Raw genomic sequence first — 16,643 nt, 5'->3', positions numbered from 1 at the left:
CAAAATTACAGCTCTTCCGCTCTTCAGGATCTGTCACTGCGCAGCCTTAACCCTGTCAGAAACCACGCCTTTTATGGGAAATAGAAAAATCTAGTTAATGTCGCTTCTCATCTTTTTTTCTGAAAGATTCCCCCAAGAATTGTCCTTTACGCGGTGATTGTACTAATTATGGAAGCGGACTTGAGATTCCGACAGTCATAGAAAGACTTATTCTGCTCTAGATATATATCTGGAGGCACAAGCTCTTCTGGGTAAGGTAGTTTTCAATTCGAAGCTGCGAAAGTTATGCGAAGAATGAGTGATGAATACCAGCTGCAGTATGTAGATCCGCGGTGCCATTTCATTTAAAGTGATTCCGACGCATTTATCAGAACTACCCTAGTTCCGCGCGAAAGCAATCTTTACTCAGAGGAAAGCAAATTGCAATGGCAGCAGTACTCCTGACCAACAAAATGCATTTTTATCTCGTTTTGCACACCGCCTGGTGTCCTGCAGCTTTCTAAAGCCAATGAAGTGTTCATTTGTTTTTGGAAGTTTGCTTACTATTGTAATTTAGGGAACGAACAGACCTGGCCAAAGAGAGTTGGGGCCAGGTCAATTAACTGTGTTGATTAATCAGCCAGTTTGGTTAATTGGTAATAATTTGCAAATAATAATATTCCAATAAATTGCAGAGGTCCACAAATTGGCAGGTTATGTTTGAAATATGCCAGCTACGGATCCCTTTCTTGTAGCAGATAGTGGCAATAATTATTTGGTGTGAATTGAGAGCAATACTGAGGAGAGGGGTCTAAACTTTTAGTTGAAGTTGATGTTAAGATAAAGTTAAAAAATCACACAATACCACGTGTATTTTTATAAATGACCTGGAAGAGGGGTTAGAAGGTTGGGTGAGCAAGTTTGCGGATGATACGAAAGTCGGAGGAGTTGTTGACAGTGAGGAAGCATGTGGCAGGTTACAGCAGGATATAGAGAAGCTGCAGAGCTGGGCAGAAAGGTGGCAGATGGAATTCAATGTAGCTAAGTGCGAGGTGATTCACTTTGGGAAGAATAACAAAAAGATGGGGTACTGGGCTAATGGTCGGATACTTGGTAGTGTGGATGAGCAGAGGGATCTTGGTGTCCATGTACACAGATCTCTGAAAGTTGCCACCCAGGTAAATAGTGCGGTGAGGAAGGCATATGGCGTACTGGCTTTTATTGGTAGAGGAATTGAGTTCCGGAGTCCTGAGGTCATGATGCAGTTGTATAAGACTCTGGTACGGCCGCATCTGGAATATTGTGTGCAGTTTTGGTCGCCATACTATAGGAAGGATGTGGAGGCATTGGAACGGGTGCAGAGGAGGTTTACCAGGATGTTGCCTGGTATGGAAGGAAAATCGTATGAGGAAAGACTGAGGCACTTGGGGCTGTTTTCACTAGAGAAAAGAAGGTTTAGGGGTGACTTGATTGAGGTGTACAAGATGATTAGGGGGTTAGATAGGGTCGACAGTATGAACCTTTTCCCGCGTATTGAGTCGGGTATTACAAGGGGGCATAGCTTTAAATTAAGGGGGGGTAGATATAGGACTGATGTTAGGGGTAGGTTCTTCACTCAGCGAGTCGTTAGTTCATGGAATGCCCTGCCAGTAACAGTGGTGGACTCTCCCTCTTTATGGGCATTTAAGAGGGCATTGGATAGGTATATGCAGGATAGTGGGTTAGTGTAGTTTAGGTGGGCTTGGATCGGCGCAACATCGAGGGCCCAAGGGCCTGTACTGCGCTGTATTCTTCTATGTTCTATGTTCTATGTCATAGAGCAGCGCTCCAAAAGCTAGTGCTTCCAAATAAAGCTGTTGGACTATAACATGGTGTTGTGATTTTTTAACTTTGTCCACCCCAGTCCAACACTGGCACCTCCAAGTCATGATATTAAGAAAGGATACATCTATATCCATAAAAGCAAAGTGTCAGTATGCCTATTCATTTGTTAGCAAACTGCTCCAAGTTGCTTATGCCAAACTCAACCAGACCTGGTGGGACAATAATTGAAAACCAAAGGGCATGTTGTAGCGGAGTTGGCAACTATTCACCATGTTCTTTGATCTAACATGGGATGCTCCAGCCTTGTCTATGCTGTGTCCCCACTGACGTTGTAATTGAGATTTGCTTTACAACCTTAATCTCCAAACACACCAAGACGGAGTGCAGCAGATTTACCATTGTAAATGCTGAATAATTTTCTGCTTTTTCATACTTTTCTTTTATGTAAGTTATCTTCTGAGACAGTACATGTCATGATATGTAATGGAAAGTAACAGGTGGCACACACAGCCGGGGAAGAATAGAGGTTAGAGAAAAATGTCAATAACTTGATCAAATGACAAAAATCAAGAAGTACCAGTGTTTCAAGGAAAAGACAAAGACCTTTTAAGGAAGCTTTAAATATAATTAAGAACAGCATCTTCCCTGCTATTATCAGACTTAATTATGTAGTTGATGTTTTTCTGTACCCTCTCTGTAGCTGTAACACTACATCCTACATACTGTTGTATTAGAATCAAAAAGTGTGGTGCTCGAAAAGCACAGCTGGTCAGACAGCATCCAAGGAGCAGGAGAGTCGACATTTCAAATATAAGCTCTTCATCAGGAATCAGAACTGTGCTGTTACCCTGATGCACTTACGTAAGGTATGATTTGTTTGGTTAACGTGCAAAGCAATATTTTTCACAGTATCTTGGTACATGACAATAAAACTACATGAAGAAGGGCTTATGCCCGAAACGTCGATTCTCCTGTTCCCTGGATGCTGCCTGACCTGCTGCGCTTTTCCAGCAACACATTTCCAGCTCTGATCTCCAGCATCTGCAGACCTCACTTTCTCCAATAAAACTATATCAAATCGAATGATTCTCCTCACAATTGTAGATCAGTTATATGAATATAATAGGTGGAATCAAGAGCTAGTGTCTTGGGTACTGATTAAACAGTAAGTTTTGATTGACATCCTTGTGAACCATCTGACCCACTGAATACTCTGATAGGGATATCAGAATAAAAACACTTCTTGCAAAACAACAGAAAACATAACAGTTGAGTAGAGCCACTGAGGGTGCTCCGTATTTTGGCTCAAGAAGGAAGAAATACTAATGTGATCTACCTTGAAATACTCAATGTTTTAACAAATACTGAAAATGCAGTCAGTGATGTTGAGAATGTGATACTTCGGGTGTGGCCTTTGACACGGAGGATGAAATATTCAGAGTATTAATTAAACATTGACAACATAGGTGCTGATGTAGTTCTTGATATCAGGTTTTTGAAGTCATACTGAGAATGTAAACAGTGGTTAGTTGTTATAATCTGATTAGAAAATCTTGCTGTTTAAAGAAAACATCTGATCATCCAGCAGTTAACCAACAGATAAGATAGAGTCATAGAGATGTACAGCATGGAAACAGTGAATATAACAAGTAAAGCTGAAAGAAGGGGAAGAAATGGGAGTTGGTTCACAATTTGAACTCAATATTAAGTCCGAAGTGTGTAAAGTGTCGAGTTTGAAGTTGGGGTGTTGTTCCCCCAGCTAGCGCTGTGATTCACTGGAGTATTGCAGCATGCTGAGGACAGACAAGTGGGCATGTCAGCAGGACGCTGTGTTAAAATGACTGGCTACGGGAGGGTCAGGGTCATTCGCCCACAGACTGATAGTGTTCTGCAAAATGGTCACCCAGTCTGTGTTTAGTTTCTCCAATGTTGAGTCGGCCACATTGGGTGCAATAAATGCAATATTCAAGGTTGGAGGAGGTACGGGTGAAATGTTTCACCTGGAAAGACTGTTAAGGCCCTTGGATGGTGAGCAGGGAGGAGGTGAAGGAGCAGGTGTTATACCTTCTGCAGTTACGTGGGAAGATGCCGTGGGAAGGGGGATGGTTTCACTGGTTGCTGAATGGATTAAGGCGTCTAGCAGTATCTGTGAAGAGAGATCAGAGTTAATGTTTCGGGTCCAATAACCCTTTTTCTTTCGGTTTTTATTAAGCAAACATTTGATTTCGACTCTAACACAACAAGCCATAGGGATTCTTTTACACATCTATGATTATATTTACATATGCTGAGATACTAGGACGGTCTGATAAATGAACAAGCTCCTAAATAACTAGCAGAAGGACCTCAGACAGTGGTCTTGTCCCACTGCACCTTGGCAGCACCTGCCCCAAGCACTAGTGCATCCCTCAGCACGTAGCCCACTTGCATGCTCTGGTCAGGTTTGTTGGCATCAGACAATGTGGCTAGTTTGCTTAGGCAGGCTAGTTGGTCCAGACTGGCTTCATCTCTTACTGTGAGCATTTTTAAAAAGTTACATCTTGTTTATAAGGATCTATGTTTCTGAAGAAATTTGTGCTCACTAGAGTTTGGAGGAGGAAGTCTACCTTAAATAAATGTAAATGAGCATATTTCCCACTTGTGCCTCACAAGACCGTGACTTTAAATGTAATTCCAGTTGACTGGGGAGATAATGAATATTCCTGGCTGCTAAAGAGGTTCCTGAGTACAGATATATCAGGGAACTTGATACCAGAACTTTAATCTGCCAAAGGAAACAGAACTTTTGTCTTCTGCTCAATACAGTCCCATCCTTGCCCTCCTGACAGCTCCTGGCAAGTTTGGAGGATTCACCCTTGGTTCAGCAGTTACTTCAGATAAAGGTCTGCTTTTAGTTTTCAAATTTCAGGTAGCAATATAAAAGCCGAAGCTGAGACAGTTTCTGAACTGCTTTTCTGAACCAGTCTTTCCTTCTGATTAAGTCCTGAGGTAAGTCAAAGCAAAGAACCTCACTAAGCTCCATCCATTTTTGAAACACAGACAGCCTCGTTCAAGTTGAAAATGGTCAGTAAATACCTTTTCAATTCCAACGATTTCCTCAATTTTGGAAAATAGCACATGTGATGGAATAACTGAAGATATCATGTCTCCAGTATTTTCACTACGTGCGCTTACCCATTTTTATTATGACTTTAACTTCTTTAATTGTGATTGTATCCAGTAAACATAAGTTATCTTTCGAATTGTAATTCTGTTAAGTGGTATGGCCTTCTAGCCTCTCGATATTTAGCAGGATTTCCCCACGAAATTTACATTTAAAATTTAATTACTAAAACTAAAACTAAAAAGCCATACCTCTGAAACATGTGATTATGATCATATGCAACATGTAACATAGTAGAATTATATTGTAAAAGTTGTAAACTATTGAACTAAAACAAAACAATATACAAATGAAAGAAAATTCATTAAAAATATTTTTTGCCAAAAAATCTTTTAGAGTTTAACTATTTTGTTTCATATTTGTGTATGCAAAATGGTTAGTTAGAATAATTGTTTGAGAGAAGGTAATTATGACAACTGTTGAATGAATTCTCTTGAATGTAAAAAATGCTTTAAATAAATATCTTCTATAAAAAACATTTGTGGTCTGATTTTCAGTTTTAATCCCTATCTCATTTAGTCCATAAAACCATAGGAACAAAATCTCACTTTATTTCATCATACAAGCATTTGTTTCTTTTACTTGTCAAATAATTTATAAACTTCCATCCAGATGTAGGATGTGTAGCCCAACTTGGAAATCATTTTGAGGATCAAGGAAAGTTACAAAGATCTATGGGATAAGGTAGTGGAATTGGCAAAAAAGAATGTCGGTGTGTAAGAGGGTGCATTTAAAATACTTACAGACGTAACGGTGAATTTATTAATGATTTTGATGATATCGTTGTTAACGTACTGTGTAATGTTGGATTCCCCCACAGTTAGGGAAGGAAGTCAAGGAAATGGAGAGATTTAACACGGAGTCGCGCTTTTGCATAGAAAGTTGAGAAGCTGTGGAATGTATAACTGGAGTTAATGATTCAAGTGGAGACTGAGAAGCAGTTAAATAAGTGATTGTAGAAAAAGAAGAATAAAGATAATGCAACGAGGTAACCACATGTGATTAAGGTTATTAAATAGGGTAAAATTTTCTGGTTTTTCTCATGGCTGTTTGGAGGTGGGAAGGATATGTAGTTTAGACAAGTTGGCAAACCTCCAAAATGTTATATTGAAATCTGAGTTTTTAATCTTATTTCTGTTTTTACATGTCTGTGTAATTATTCAATTGAAAGCACACACCTACATACAGTAATGTGTATAAATCAGGGATTATTTTCTTTATGCAAAAGGGGGATGTTGTGTTTCACAGTAGATGTGCAACATGCCCTTAAGAGATATGCTGATGATGTCATTTTGTGTCATGGCATTTGATTTAACAGTATAAAGCTCATGAAAACTGAAAGAACTGCAGATGCTGGAAATCAGAAACAAAAACAGAAGTTGCTGGAAAAGCTCAGCAGGACTGGCAGCAGATAAGTCAGAGATAACGTTTCAGGTCTAATGACCCTTCCTTCGAATGTTCTAAGGAGCGATCACTGAACCTGAAACGTTGACTCTCTTATTTCTCTCCACAGATGCAGCCAGACCTGCTGAGCCTTTCCATAAATTTCTATTTCTGAGCTCTATTCTCTTGCAGCATGACATGTTGAGGAAAGTGTGCTATAATACATCCAAATTACTTTAACTCCAGACACCAAGTGCCTGTCATTATAATGTAGGAGGTAATAGATGCTGTTAGAAAGATTAATCATTTTCTCCAATATTATGTGCCTTGTGTCTCTTTTTCATGTTCTAGCTGTGATAGCTGCAGATCATGACTGCATCACACCATATCATGGTATTGTCACACTGGGAAGTGCTTGAAGTTTTCGCTGGAGATTAAATAAAGTCCCATCTCCAGAGACCTCGCAAGCTAGCCTTATCCAAACATGAAAGAAGCCTATGTGATATAATAAGTACTTTTACACATCATTTTGGGTTATTTTAAAATTAATCCAGTGGAGAAAAGAGATAGTAAATGAATCTAGCTACATACTTAGCATACTAAAGTGAAAAGGTTTAATTGTTTAAATTAACTTTGTACTATGACATCAAAATTCTCTTTCAATTTATATTTGAGTCTTACTTCAAACTTGAGAATTAAAATTAATTTTTGGGCAACTGAATTAATTAAGTGTGGAAACTCCATCTCCGAAGACCAACAAACCACCTGAAATTGATTTAAGCATCAGATTCAGATATTACAAAGGTACTAACTTCCCTGTTTCAACTGAAAAGTCTTTACTAATATCTGGGAACTTATCTCAAAATTAGGAAAACTATTTCCCAGATCAGTCAAACAACAGCCCGATATAGTCATACTCACTGAATCATAGGTTACAGCCAGCTTCCAAGGCTCATTCACATCCATAACTTTGTACATCCTGTTCCTCCATTAGCACACACACACAATCACAAAGGTGTGGCATGAGAGTCCTCAATGTTAATCCTAGTAATTGCATCTGTTCAGTTCTATTCACAAAGCAGGAGTTCCTGGCAATGATCAACAACTGTTTGTTCTCGACATTCAATAGAATAGCCATTTCTGAGACTCACATCATCAACATTCCATTTCTATTGACTAGAAGCATAACTGGGTAAATTACAGGAATACTGTGCGTACGAGAGCAGATCAGTAATTTTGCAACAGGTATCTCACTTTCTGAATGCCCAGTGCATTTCCATTGTTAATCAGGCACAAGTCCGGAACATGACAAAAACTCACCGCTTAACTTAATTATACAGCTGTAACAATACTCAAGGATCTCAACAGCACCTCAGCTAAAGCAGCCCATTCCTGGTCTTAACAATCATTCCCTTAGCCACCTGAGCTGTAGTGTGTAGCATCGATACGATGCACTGCAGTCAAGACTTCTTCAACAGCACCTCCCAATCAGACAACTGCTACATTTTTGTAATCTGCAGTAAATTCTAATTCATCTGTTGTGTGAGTAACATATTTGTGTCAACTTGTCCCCTCATTTCTTTTATAAATTTTGTTTAGCTTGTAATATTTTTTCCCAATTCTGTTGAGGGGTAGTGTATGAATTATTAATTTTTCTGTTTCTTCACAGATATAGCCCAACCTACTGAGCATTTCCAGCATTTCTTGTTTATGTTCCAAAGTGCTAATACTTTCCTAGCCGTGGTGTAGCATCTTCGGAATTGACCATCTCTCAGTCAGAAGCTGTCATCTGCACAGTTAAAGTATTGGCATTTGGAAAAGAATGAGGGTATATATCACTTGAGGAGAGATGGTAAATCTTGTGTTGACATTTCTTACAGCTGCCACTTGTAATGGATGTGTGATGCTTAATGCATGTAGAATGCAGAGGCTCAATATAGATTTCACCAACAAGTGGAGAGGAGTTATGTGTCACTTCTTTATCTCTGCTGTTCTAAAGAGGTATTAACTTTTCATCCAATACTGGATTGGAATCCTGTATATACATCATGTTAGGTCACTAACAATAATACCGACTGTTAAAATGAACAATTATTAGAAATTAACATCTAATTTTATTGGGCACTTATCATAATGAAATGGGAAAACTTAGAAATAGGGCACTGCACAGGAAAATTGCCAAGGTAGAGGGATTCTAAGAGATTAATCTTTCCTTTAAATAGCCTATGATAGGAAAAGCTGAGAATATGAAAGTTGTCCATGAAAATTTCTTGTCCATGGGAAAACACAGGTTAGGAAGATCCAGACGTCTTAGAGATAAAACCCGAAAGCCTTTATCATTAGAGACAATCAAATGAAGAAAGCTGTTAAGAATATGATCTAATGATGCAATGCTGATATGAAAGATACATGAAATGTTTGCTGAGATTGTGGTTACCATAGATCTAGAGAAGTTTGAGGAGGAAGAGGGATAAACTCTTAGCACTCTGGCAACCTCATGAACTCTTAGCATTTGCCTGTACCTGTGTTTTTGTTTGGCCGCTGTGTACCTATTATTTACTTATCTATGCTATTTAACTCTGTGATCTGGCTGTATTGCTCGGAAGACAAAGCTTTTCACTTTGTCTTGGTACACATGACAATAAATTCAATTCAATTCAAATTGTGTGAGCCAGGAGAAAGGAGACCTTTCCTCAGCCTTCTGTGATACTGAGAAATCTAGAAATGGGAAACAACATGAGAGACAAGGAAGAGGGAGAGAAGCATGAAAAACAAAGCTGGAAGAGGAGAAATCATTGTGGACTCCTGGCTCTGTCATTATATGGCAAGTTCACTGCCACATGAGACTGTAAATCACTATCACAGTTTACAACTATAGTTTACCTGAAAACTTTAAAAACCTGACTTTATTCATTAAATTTGCCTCACGATTGAACTTTTATGGCCAGTTGATTGTCATACCAATTAGGAGCTCGAAAGTACCAAAAGCAATGAGTACCAGTTGATGTTGAAATCTTCGTCTTGTAACTGAATTCCTGTTTTCCAACCTCAAATAATCCATTTGGCCTTTTCCAGCAAAAGATTAAGTTTAGGGTTCCTGAAATTGAAAGTTCCCTGCTATGGTGGTTGCTCCTAAAACTAGATAACTCATGGCCTGAATGGCTAGGCCTGAATCCAGAAAGGGTAACCTTTGAGCAGTGCGGTCTGATGGGACTTTCAGGACAGGTCAAGCACAAAACATCTGCACTAGACAAGACGGCTGCAGACTACCACTCGGTTAGCTCAGTCATGGCTCATGGGTTGCACCCTGATTCTGATAACTGTTCCCCTTGGTAGGCCTATCCTCTGAGCCTGGAACTGCCCTATGTGCAGCTACTTTGTCTAGCTTCTCTGTCCCTGCCTAAAATTTTGACCTGCATTTGCTCAATTCTGTCTTTGCATTTGCTCGCTCTACTTTAAGCTTTACATGTTCAACCTTTCTCCTTTTTGCTTGTCCCATTGTAATGAAATAAAACACAAATTAACAGTTGAACGGAGCTTTATGTAATGAACCAGAAACTTACTAAATTAAAATAATGATGTCTGGATTGATGATGCAGCCAGGAGAAAGTGTGGGCTGCAGATGCTGGAGATCGGATTCGCAAATATGCTGCTGGAAAAGCACAGCATCCGAGGAGCAGGAGACTCATTGTTTCCGGCAAAAATGCTTCATCAAGGAATCCTGATGAAGGGCTTATGCCCAAAACGTCGATTCTCCTGCTCCTCGTATACTGCCTGATCTGCTGTGCTTTTCCAGTACCACACTCCTGACTGATGATGCACCCAGTCCCTATGGCACCCACTGGCCTCTGTACAATTCCCTTTGTGCTGATGTTAGTGAGAAACATACAGGTCCCGGGCTCCATGGGATTCACTCCCACATCCTGATGACCAGATGGAACATGATGGGGATCGAACCTCTTCTGGACCTGGGTTTATCGGAATCGGACTCTCAGCCCTGAGCCATGAAAAGACAGTCTCAGCAATGCTGAGACTATGTCCAGGCTACCGAAAAGGCTGTTAGGATGGGTCAGAAAAAGAGACAAAGTAAATCCCACCTGGACGGCAAAATTATCCCCAATGAATTTGAAATGGGGCAAGGCAGGTCATAGTCCAGGCTTTCCTGCCAGGAGCATTCCTGTCCCCCAGGTTCTCAGGAACCTCACTCAGAGGTGGGACGAGGTGAGCCCCTCAGTTTACAAGGTGCTGATCAACTCCAGGAAGACTGAATGTTATCATGTCAACCAGATAAAAGCACATGGCTCCTAAAATGTAAACCACCATTTTCACATGTCCCTGGAAGAATTTGAGACCCTGGACTCCAGGCCCTCACAGTTAACTCTATTCTCTGTGGGTTGAGGAATTGCTGGTGGAGAACCAACCTGTAGCTCATCAGAAAAGGAAACCGATAGTGGTCCTACCACATATTGGGGAATTTAAGTGGCATCGGAACTCACAGAGGTGTCAGATCCGATGCTCCAGTGTCGTTGACAAGTCAGTCCCCAACAGCCAGAGCCCACCCACTTAGAGTTATGACTCCATCATCAGAAACATGTGCACCACCGCCTGCAATTGGTTTAGCTTTAGAACCTAACAGCCAGCCCAGCTACCACATTCCTGAGGCAGCTTTACAATCCGACAGCTAGCCCAGCTACCACATTCCTGAGGCAGCTTTACAATCCGACAGCTAGCCCAGCTACCACATTCCTGATGCAGCTTTAGAAAACAAATAAAAGTAGAAATACTGGAATACAAACTAGACAGGCAGGAGGCGGGAAGAACACAGCAAGTCAGGCAGCATCAGGAGCTAGAGATGTCAACATTTTGGGCATAATCCTTATTCAGGACTGGGACCTGCAGATAAAGGGGATGGCGGGGCAGGTTGGTAAAGTGGGGATAGATGAAGACAGGTAGAGGGTACGACCTGGTTGGTCAATGAGAGGAATGAATCCAGTCCAGCAGCCAACCCAGCTACCACATTCCTGAGGCAACTTTGCTTTTTTCCAGATAGTATAATTTCACAAATAAAATCTTCTGCCTGACCGGAAGATGTTCTATCTACTTCATGTCTTTAAAGGCCACCTTCAATCCACTGGCTGAGTTGCTCTCAGAACAATGTAATTGTTTTTTTCACCTTCTTGTCCTGGCTCACTTCTGGTCCCAAGGATCCCTGTGAGACTTTGCAGCATTTTTATTCCTTTTCTTCCAGGTGGTCTATTTTGACAAAGTGCCAACACTCTATAAAGCCAAGTGTAATCTCTCCACATGTACATGTACCTCAAAATGTACATTACAGTCAGGCTCGGATTCATGAGCCAAAAATCAAAATCAAAACTGATAACGGAAGAGAATTAGGGAAGGGAGGTCAGATATTGAATGGAGACAATAACAGATGCTACCTTGACCTCTGTCCCCCAGAATGTAAGCACACATAAGGGCCACTGCAGTGATCACTGGCTTAATCCTGTTGATCACATCCACCCTTTGAAAGTGTTTGGTTACACGGGATCCATGTGGTTTGCCCCCACTGGACACAGGTGAGTGTGAGGATGGAGTTCTGCAGGATACACCCTAACAAAACTGACATGTTTGTGTATAACAACCAACGGGCGGCATACAAAAGGATAAATGGCAGCTTGAACAATTGCTACCTCAGCATAGAACCCACTGGCAATTGGTGGGGACCACCCAATAGCAGGTGCACTGAGCTAAGATGCTATGGGCTCGCTGAAAGGATTGGAATGGGGAACAGAAGTGAAACTATGCTGAGCAAACAAGAACAGAAGAGACTGCTCACAGACACAGAGGAACATCTAAAATATGTGCTGATTGTTTTGAGAACCCACACTTTCTGATTGTATGTCTACCGACAATATATTGTTCATCAACACTGCATTGTTCTTCATTGTGTTAATTTGTTAGCATTTATTTTTGGCTTTTCAATCGCTGTATAATTTAAAGTTTTAGATAATTGAGGGGACCAGGTGCTGTCCAGTGCCTCTAGTGTATTTTATGAATAAAATTGTGTTGAATGGCAGATTGATTCTGACCCGTTTGTCTCACAAGTACAGTACATGAATAAAATGAGTTTGTGTAGAAATTGGCCGAAGTATTTAAAGCATGAACAACACTCCCAGTTATGTTTCTGCTTCTAGTGCTGCCTTTATTCTTTACATAGCAGCAGATTTTATATCCTCCAGATACATAAGGACTCCAACTCTTTCAAATGTATGTTATATTCAGCCAGCTTTCCAGTCTGCCAGCTATTTCTAGATTAATCTCATCCTCCCCACTGACAGAGGTAACTGAAATTTCAGCTGGTGATACATGGCTGACACTCTATTGGATATTGAACTTAGATGACCCTGTAATTTTAAGCAAGGTTAAAACTTTTACAAAATATAGTTGGAAATCTAGCTCCACACACTGCTAGTTCAACTGTTCCCCTGGAAATTTAAAGTTAGCCAGCTATCAAAGATGCTAAAATACAGTGGGCAGCAACCTTGACAGTTATTCCTGACTAATTAGCCAGGGTCCTGCCTCAGCCAAGACTTACAAGCTCATCAGGAGATCCCTTCATGAATCTCAGAATCCCTACAGTGTGGAAAAAGGCCATTTTGCCCATCAAGCCTGTGAGGAGCATCCCACCAAGACGCATCCCCAATCCTGTTCCTGCATTTTCCATGTCTAATTCGCCTAACTTATTAATTCCTGGACACTATGGGCAATTTAGCATGGCCAATCCACCTTTGCTGCACATAGAGTCATAGAGATGTACAGCATGGAAACAGATCCTTCGATCCAACCATCCATGCCGACCAGATATCCCAACCCAATCTAGTCCCACCTGCCAGCACCCGGCCCATATACCTCTAAACCCTTCCTATTCATATATCCATCCAAATGCCTGTTAAATGTTGCAATTGTACCAGCCTCCACCACTTCCTCTGGCAGCTCATTCCATACACGTTCCACACTCTGCGTGAAAACGTTGCCCCTTAGGTCTCTTTTATATCTTTCCCCTCTCACCCTAAGCCTATGCTCTCTAGTTCTGGACTCCCCCACCCCAGGGAAAAGACTTTGCCTATTTATCCTATCCATGCCCCTCATAATGTTGTAAACCTCTATAATGTTACCCCTCAGCATCCGACGCTCCAGGGAAAACAGCCTTAGCCTGTTCAGCCTCTCCCTGTAGCTCAGATCCTCCAAACCTGGCAACATCCTTGTAAATCTTTTCTGAACCCTTTCAAGTTTCACAACATCTTTCCGATAGGAAGGAGACCAGAATTGCATGCAATATTCCAACAGTGGCCTAACCAATGTCCTGTACAGCCGCAACTTGACCTCCCAACTCCTGTACTCAATACTCTGACCAATAAAGGAAAGCATACCAAATGCCTTCTTCACTATCCTATCTACCTGCGACTCCACTTTCAAGGAGCTATGCACTCCAAGGTCTTTATGTTCAGCAACACTCCCTAGGACCTTACCATTAAGTGTATAAGTCCTGCTAAGATTTGATTTCCCAAAATGCAGCACCTCGCATTTATCTGAATTAAACTCCATCTGCCACTTCTCAGCCCATTGGCCCATCTGGTCAAGATCCTGTTGTAATCTGAGGTAACCCTCTTCGCTGTCCACTACATCTCCAATTTTGGTGTCATCTGCAAACTTACTAACTGTACCTCTAATGCTCTCATCCAAATCATTTATGTAAATGACAAAACGCAGAGGGCCCAGCAACGATCCTTGTGGCACTCTACTGGTCACAGGCCACCAATTTGAAAAACAACCCTCCACCACCACCCTCTGTCTTCTACCTTTGAGCCAGTTCTGTATCCAAATGGCTAGTTCTCCCTGTATTCCATGAGATCTAACCTTGCTAATCAGTCTCCCATGGGGAACCTTGTCGAACACCTTACTGAAGTCAACATCTTTGAGAGGAAACTGGAGCAGCCAGAGGAAATTCATGCAGATACCAGGAGAATGTGCAAACTCTACACAGACAGTTGCCTGACGGTGGAATTGAACCCATATCCCTGGCACTGTGAGGTAGGAGTGTTAACCACTGAACCACCACTAGCAAGTGTCTGTACCACACAAAAGGACATTTAGGCACTTTCTGAAGAGGTCAGAAAACTGGCACTTACCCTGGGAAAAAATAACAGAGTGCCTTGTTCCCAATTATACCAAGTGTCAACATTTTTTGACATGCATTTTCTTAATGAGTCAAACCTAGAACTCCAATCCCAAGTGGGCATTATGAAGGTTCCAGACATCTCTTTTAATTCTGTCAAGTAATTTCTGGGCCTTTAAAAAGCAGACCACACAAGTACAATTCTACTGTTGGACCTGATTAATTCAAACTCTTATCAAATGAGCCGCCACTTCAGACATTCCAAAAATAAAATATACTTCACTTGCCAAATGTTGCTTATCTCTCACAAACAGCCAATTCTCAGCCTCAGCCTTGAACCATGGTGTCAAGGACTGCAACCAAAGCTGTTTCAGCTTAATGTGGGAAACACAAACAGTGTACTCGGCCCTGCACGCATCGTTTCACACTTACACACAACTTTTTGGGATCGAACACAGAAATGGTGATGATTCCACACATTTCTGTCATGAAAGGTTCATTTTATTTTCATGGCTTTTCAAGGGAGTGCACTGCCTTTCAGGGCTGACAGATGTATCATGAGTAACTCACACATTTATTCTCCCTTACAGGACAGTGGTCTGCTCCCTAAAGCTGCAGAAACATTTGCTTCTTACAAATTCAGTGCGGGTTCTGGAAGATGCTGAAACATTTCAGGACGACTTCGCAGTTTTTACACACTCTGAAAGTTTGCAGCTGATGCAAGATTCAAAAAGAGATTTCTCAATATTATAAAGCAAAGAACTACTGGAGATCTGAAACAAATAAAAACAGAAATTGTGTGAGAGATTCAATAAATGACAGCATCTATGAAGAGAAAACAGTGTTAATGTTTTCAGTCCAGCAACCCTTCTTCAGAACTCGAGTTCAATTGTATAAGAATTTGGTGAGACCCCATCTGGAGTGTTGTGTGCAGTTTTGCTTTCCTTACCTCAGAGGAACTTTTATTGCTATAGAGGGAGTGCAACAAAGGTTCACAAGATTTATTCACTGATTCAGATTGGATGCATTGAGAATTGATGAGACAGTTCATGAAGAGGCGAAGTGATGGCCTAGTGGTATTATTGCTGTTAATTCAGAGGTCTAGATAATGTTCAAGGAACCTAGAATTGAATCCTGACACAGTAGATGGTGGAACTTGAGTTCAATAAAAACAAATCTGGAATTAAGAGTGTCATGATGTCCATGAATCCACTGTTGATTGTCAGAAAAAGCCCATCTGGTTCACTAACATCCTTTAGGGAGGGAAGCTGCCATCCTTATCCAGTTTGGCCTACATGTGACTCCAGACCCACAGCAATATGGTTGACTCTTAACTGCCCTCTGGGCAATTAAGGATGGGCAATAAATGTTGCCTAGCCAGCGATGCCCTCATCCCCTGTATGAATAAGTTTTTTAAAAGTAAGAAGAAAGCCTTAATGTAACAAATGCAAGCCATAACCCAGACCTTGGAAATGCAATAGATTCAGCAGCATCAATACGCTTTGAAAATCAGTTGAGCCATCAATTTCTGTGTCAAAAATTTAGTTGAACAAAGAGGAAAAGTATAGGCTAGTTACATCTTACAAAAAATGCTGTTTGTTTATTAAGAATCAAATATAGTTCACTAGAAGGAGACATAAATGAATTCAACATCAGACTGACTGCTTTGAAGCTACAACAAGTCAGAGGATTTAAAAATAAATTCAAAAGCTTTATTAAAAATATAAACAGTATTCCTTTAACCTGCTGACAATAATAAATGGGAACACACTTATTAATTTTTAAATCTCAAATCCTTTGTGCAAACAATCCCTCGAATTTACTGTAAACAGTAGTAATACTTTAATTACTACATTACTTATTTGGCATCTGTGACATGTTAATCATTTTTTGATGGACATATTAGGAAGGGCATGTAGAACTATGGAAAGGACTGAAATAACAAAACTAATATTTCAGGTTTTTTTTAATTGTGATTTCTCCTTCTCTTATTAGTTTTACTAAAGAAAATAACTTTGATGAATGTAGTACATTTCACAACTTCAGGACACTCTAAAGAGCTACAGCCAATTAGCTGTTTAGGTGTGGTGTTCATTATAGGAAATATAGCAGCTGATT

The 16,643-nt window shown here is 40.6% G+C and overlaps 1 long non-coding RNA gene across 2 annotated transcripts; it reads left to right on the top strand.

The window, feature by feature from the left end:
* The first annotated feature begins 116 nt into the window (after positions 1-116).
* On the top strand, positions 117-12,415 carry LOC122547268 (uncharacterized). 2 transcript variants are annotated; one of them, XR_006310943.2, is made up of 3 exons: positions 117-251; positions 5,787-5,954; positions 8,019-12,415. It is a non-coding gene; the product is annotated as an uncharacterized LOC122547268 (long non-coding RNA). The 2 variants fall into 2 exon arrangements; XR_015757011.1 differs by having other exon boundaries at positions 5,787-5,986.
* Positions 12,416-16,643: the final 4,228 nt, after the last annotated feature.

This window comes from Chiloscyllium plagiosum, unplaced genomic scaffold (assembly GCF_037043375.1).
Source record: "Chiloscyllium plagiosum isolate Xiang-an unplaced genomic scaffold, Cpla_swu_hap1 HiC_scaffold_4, whole genome shotgun sequence".
In the NCBI taxonomy this organism is placed as follows: Eukaryota; Metazoa; Chordata; class Chondrichthyes; order Orectolobiformes; family Hemiscylliidae; genus Chiloscyllium; species Chiloscyllium plagiosum.
Note: the sequence above shows the minus strand (reverse complement) of the source record. Positions and strands in the feature narration are given on the sequence as shown.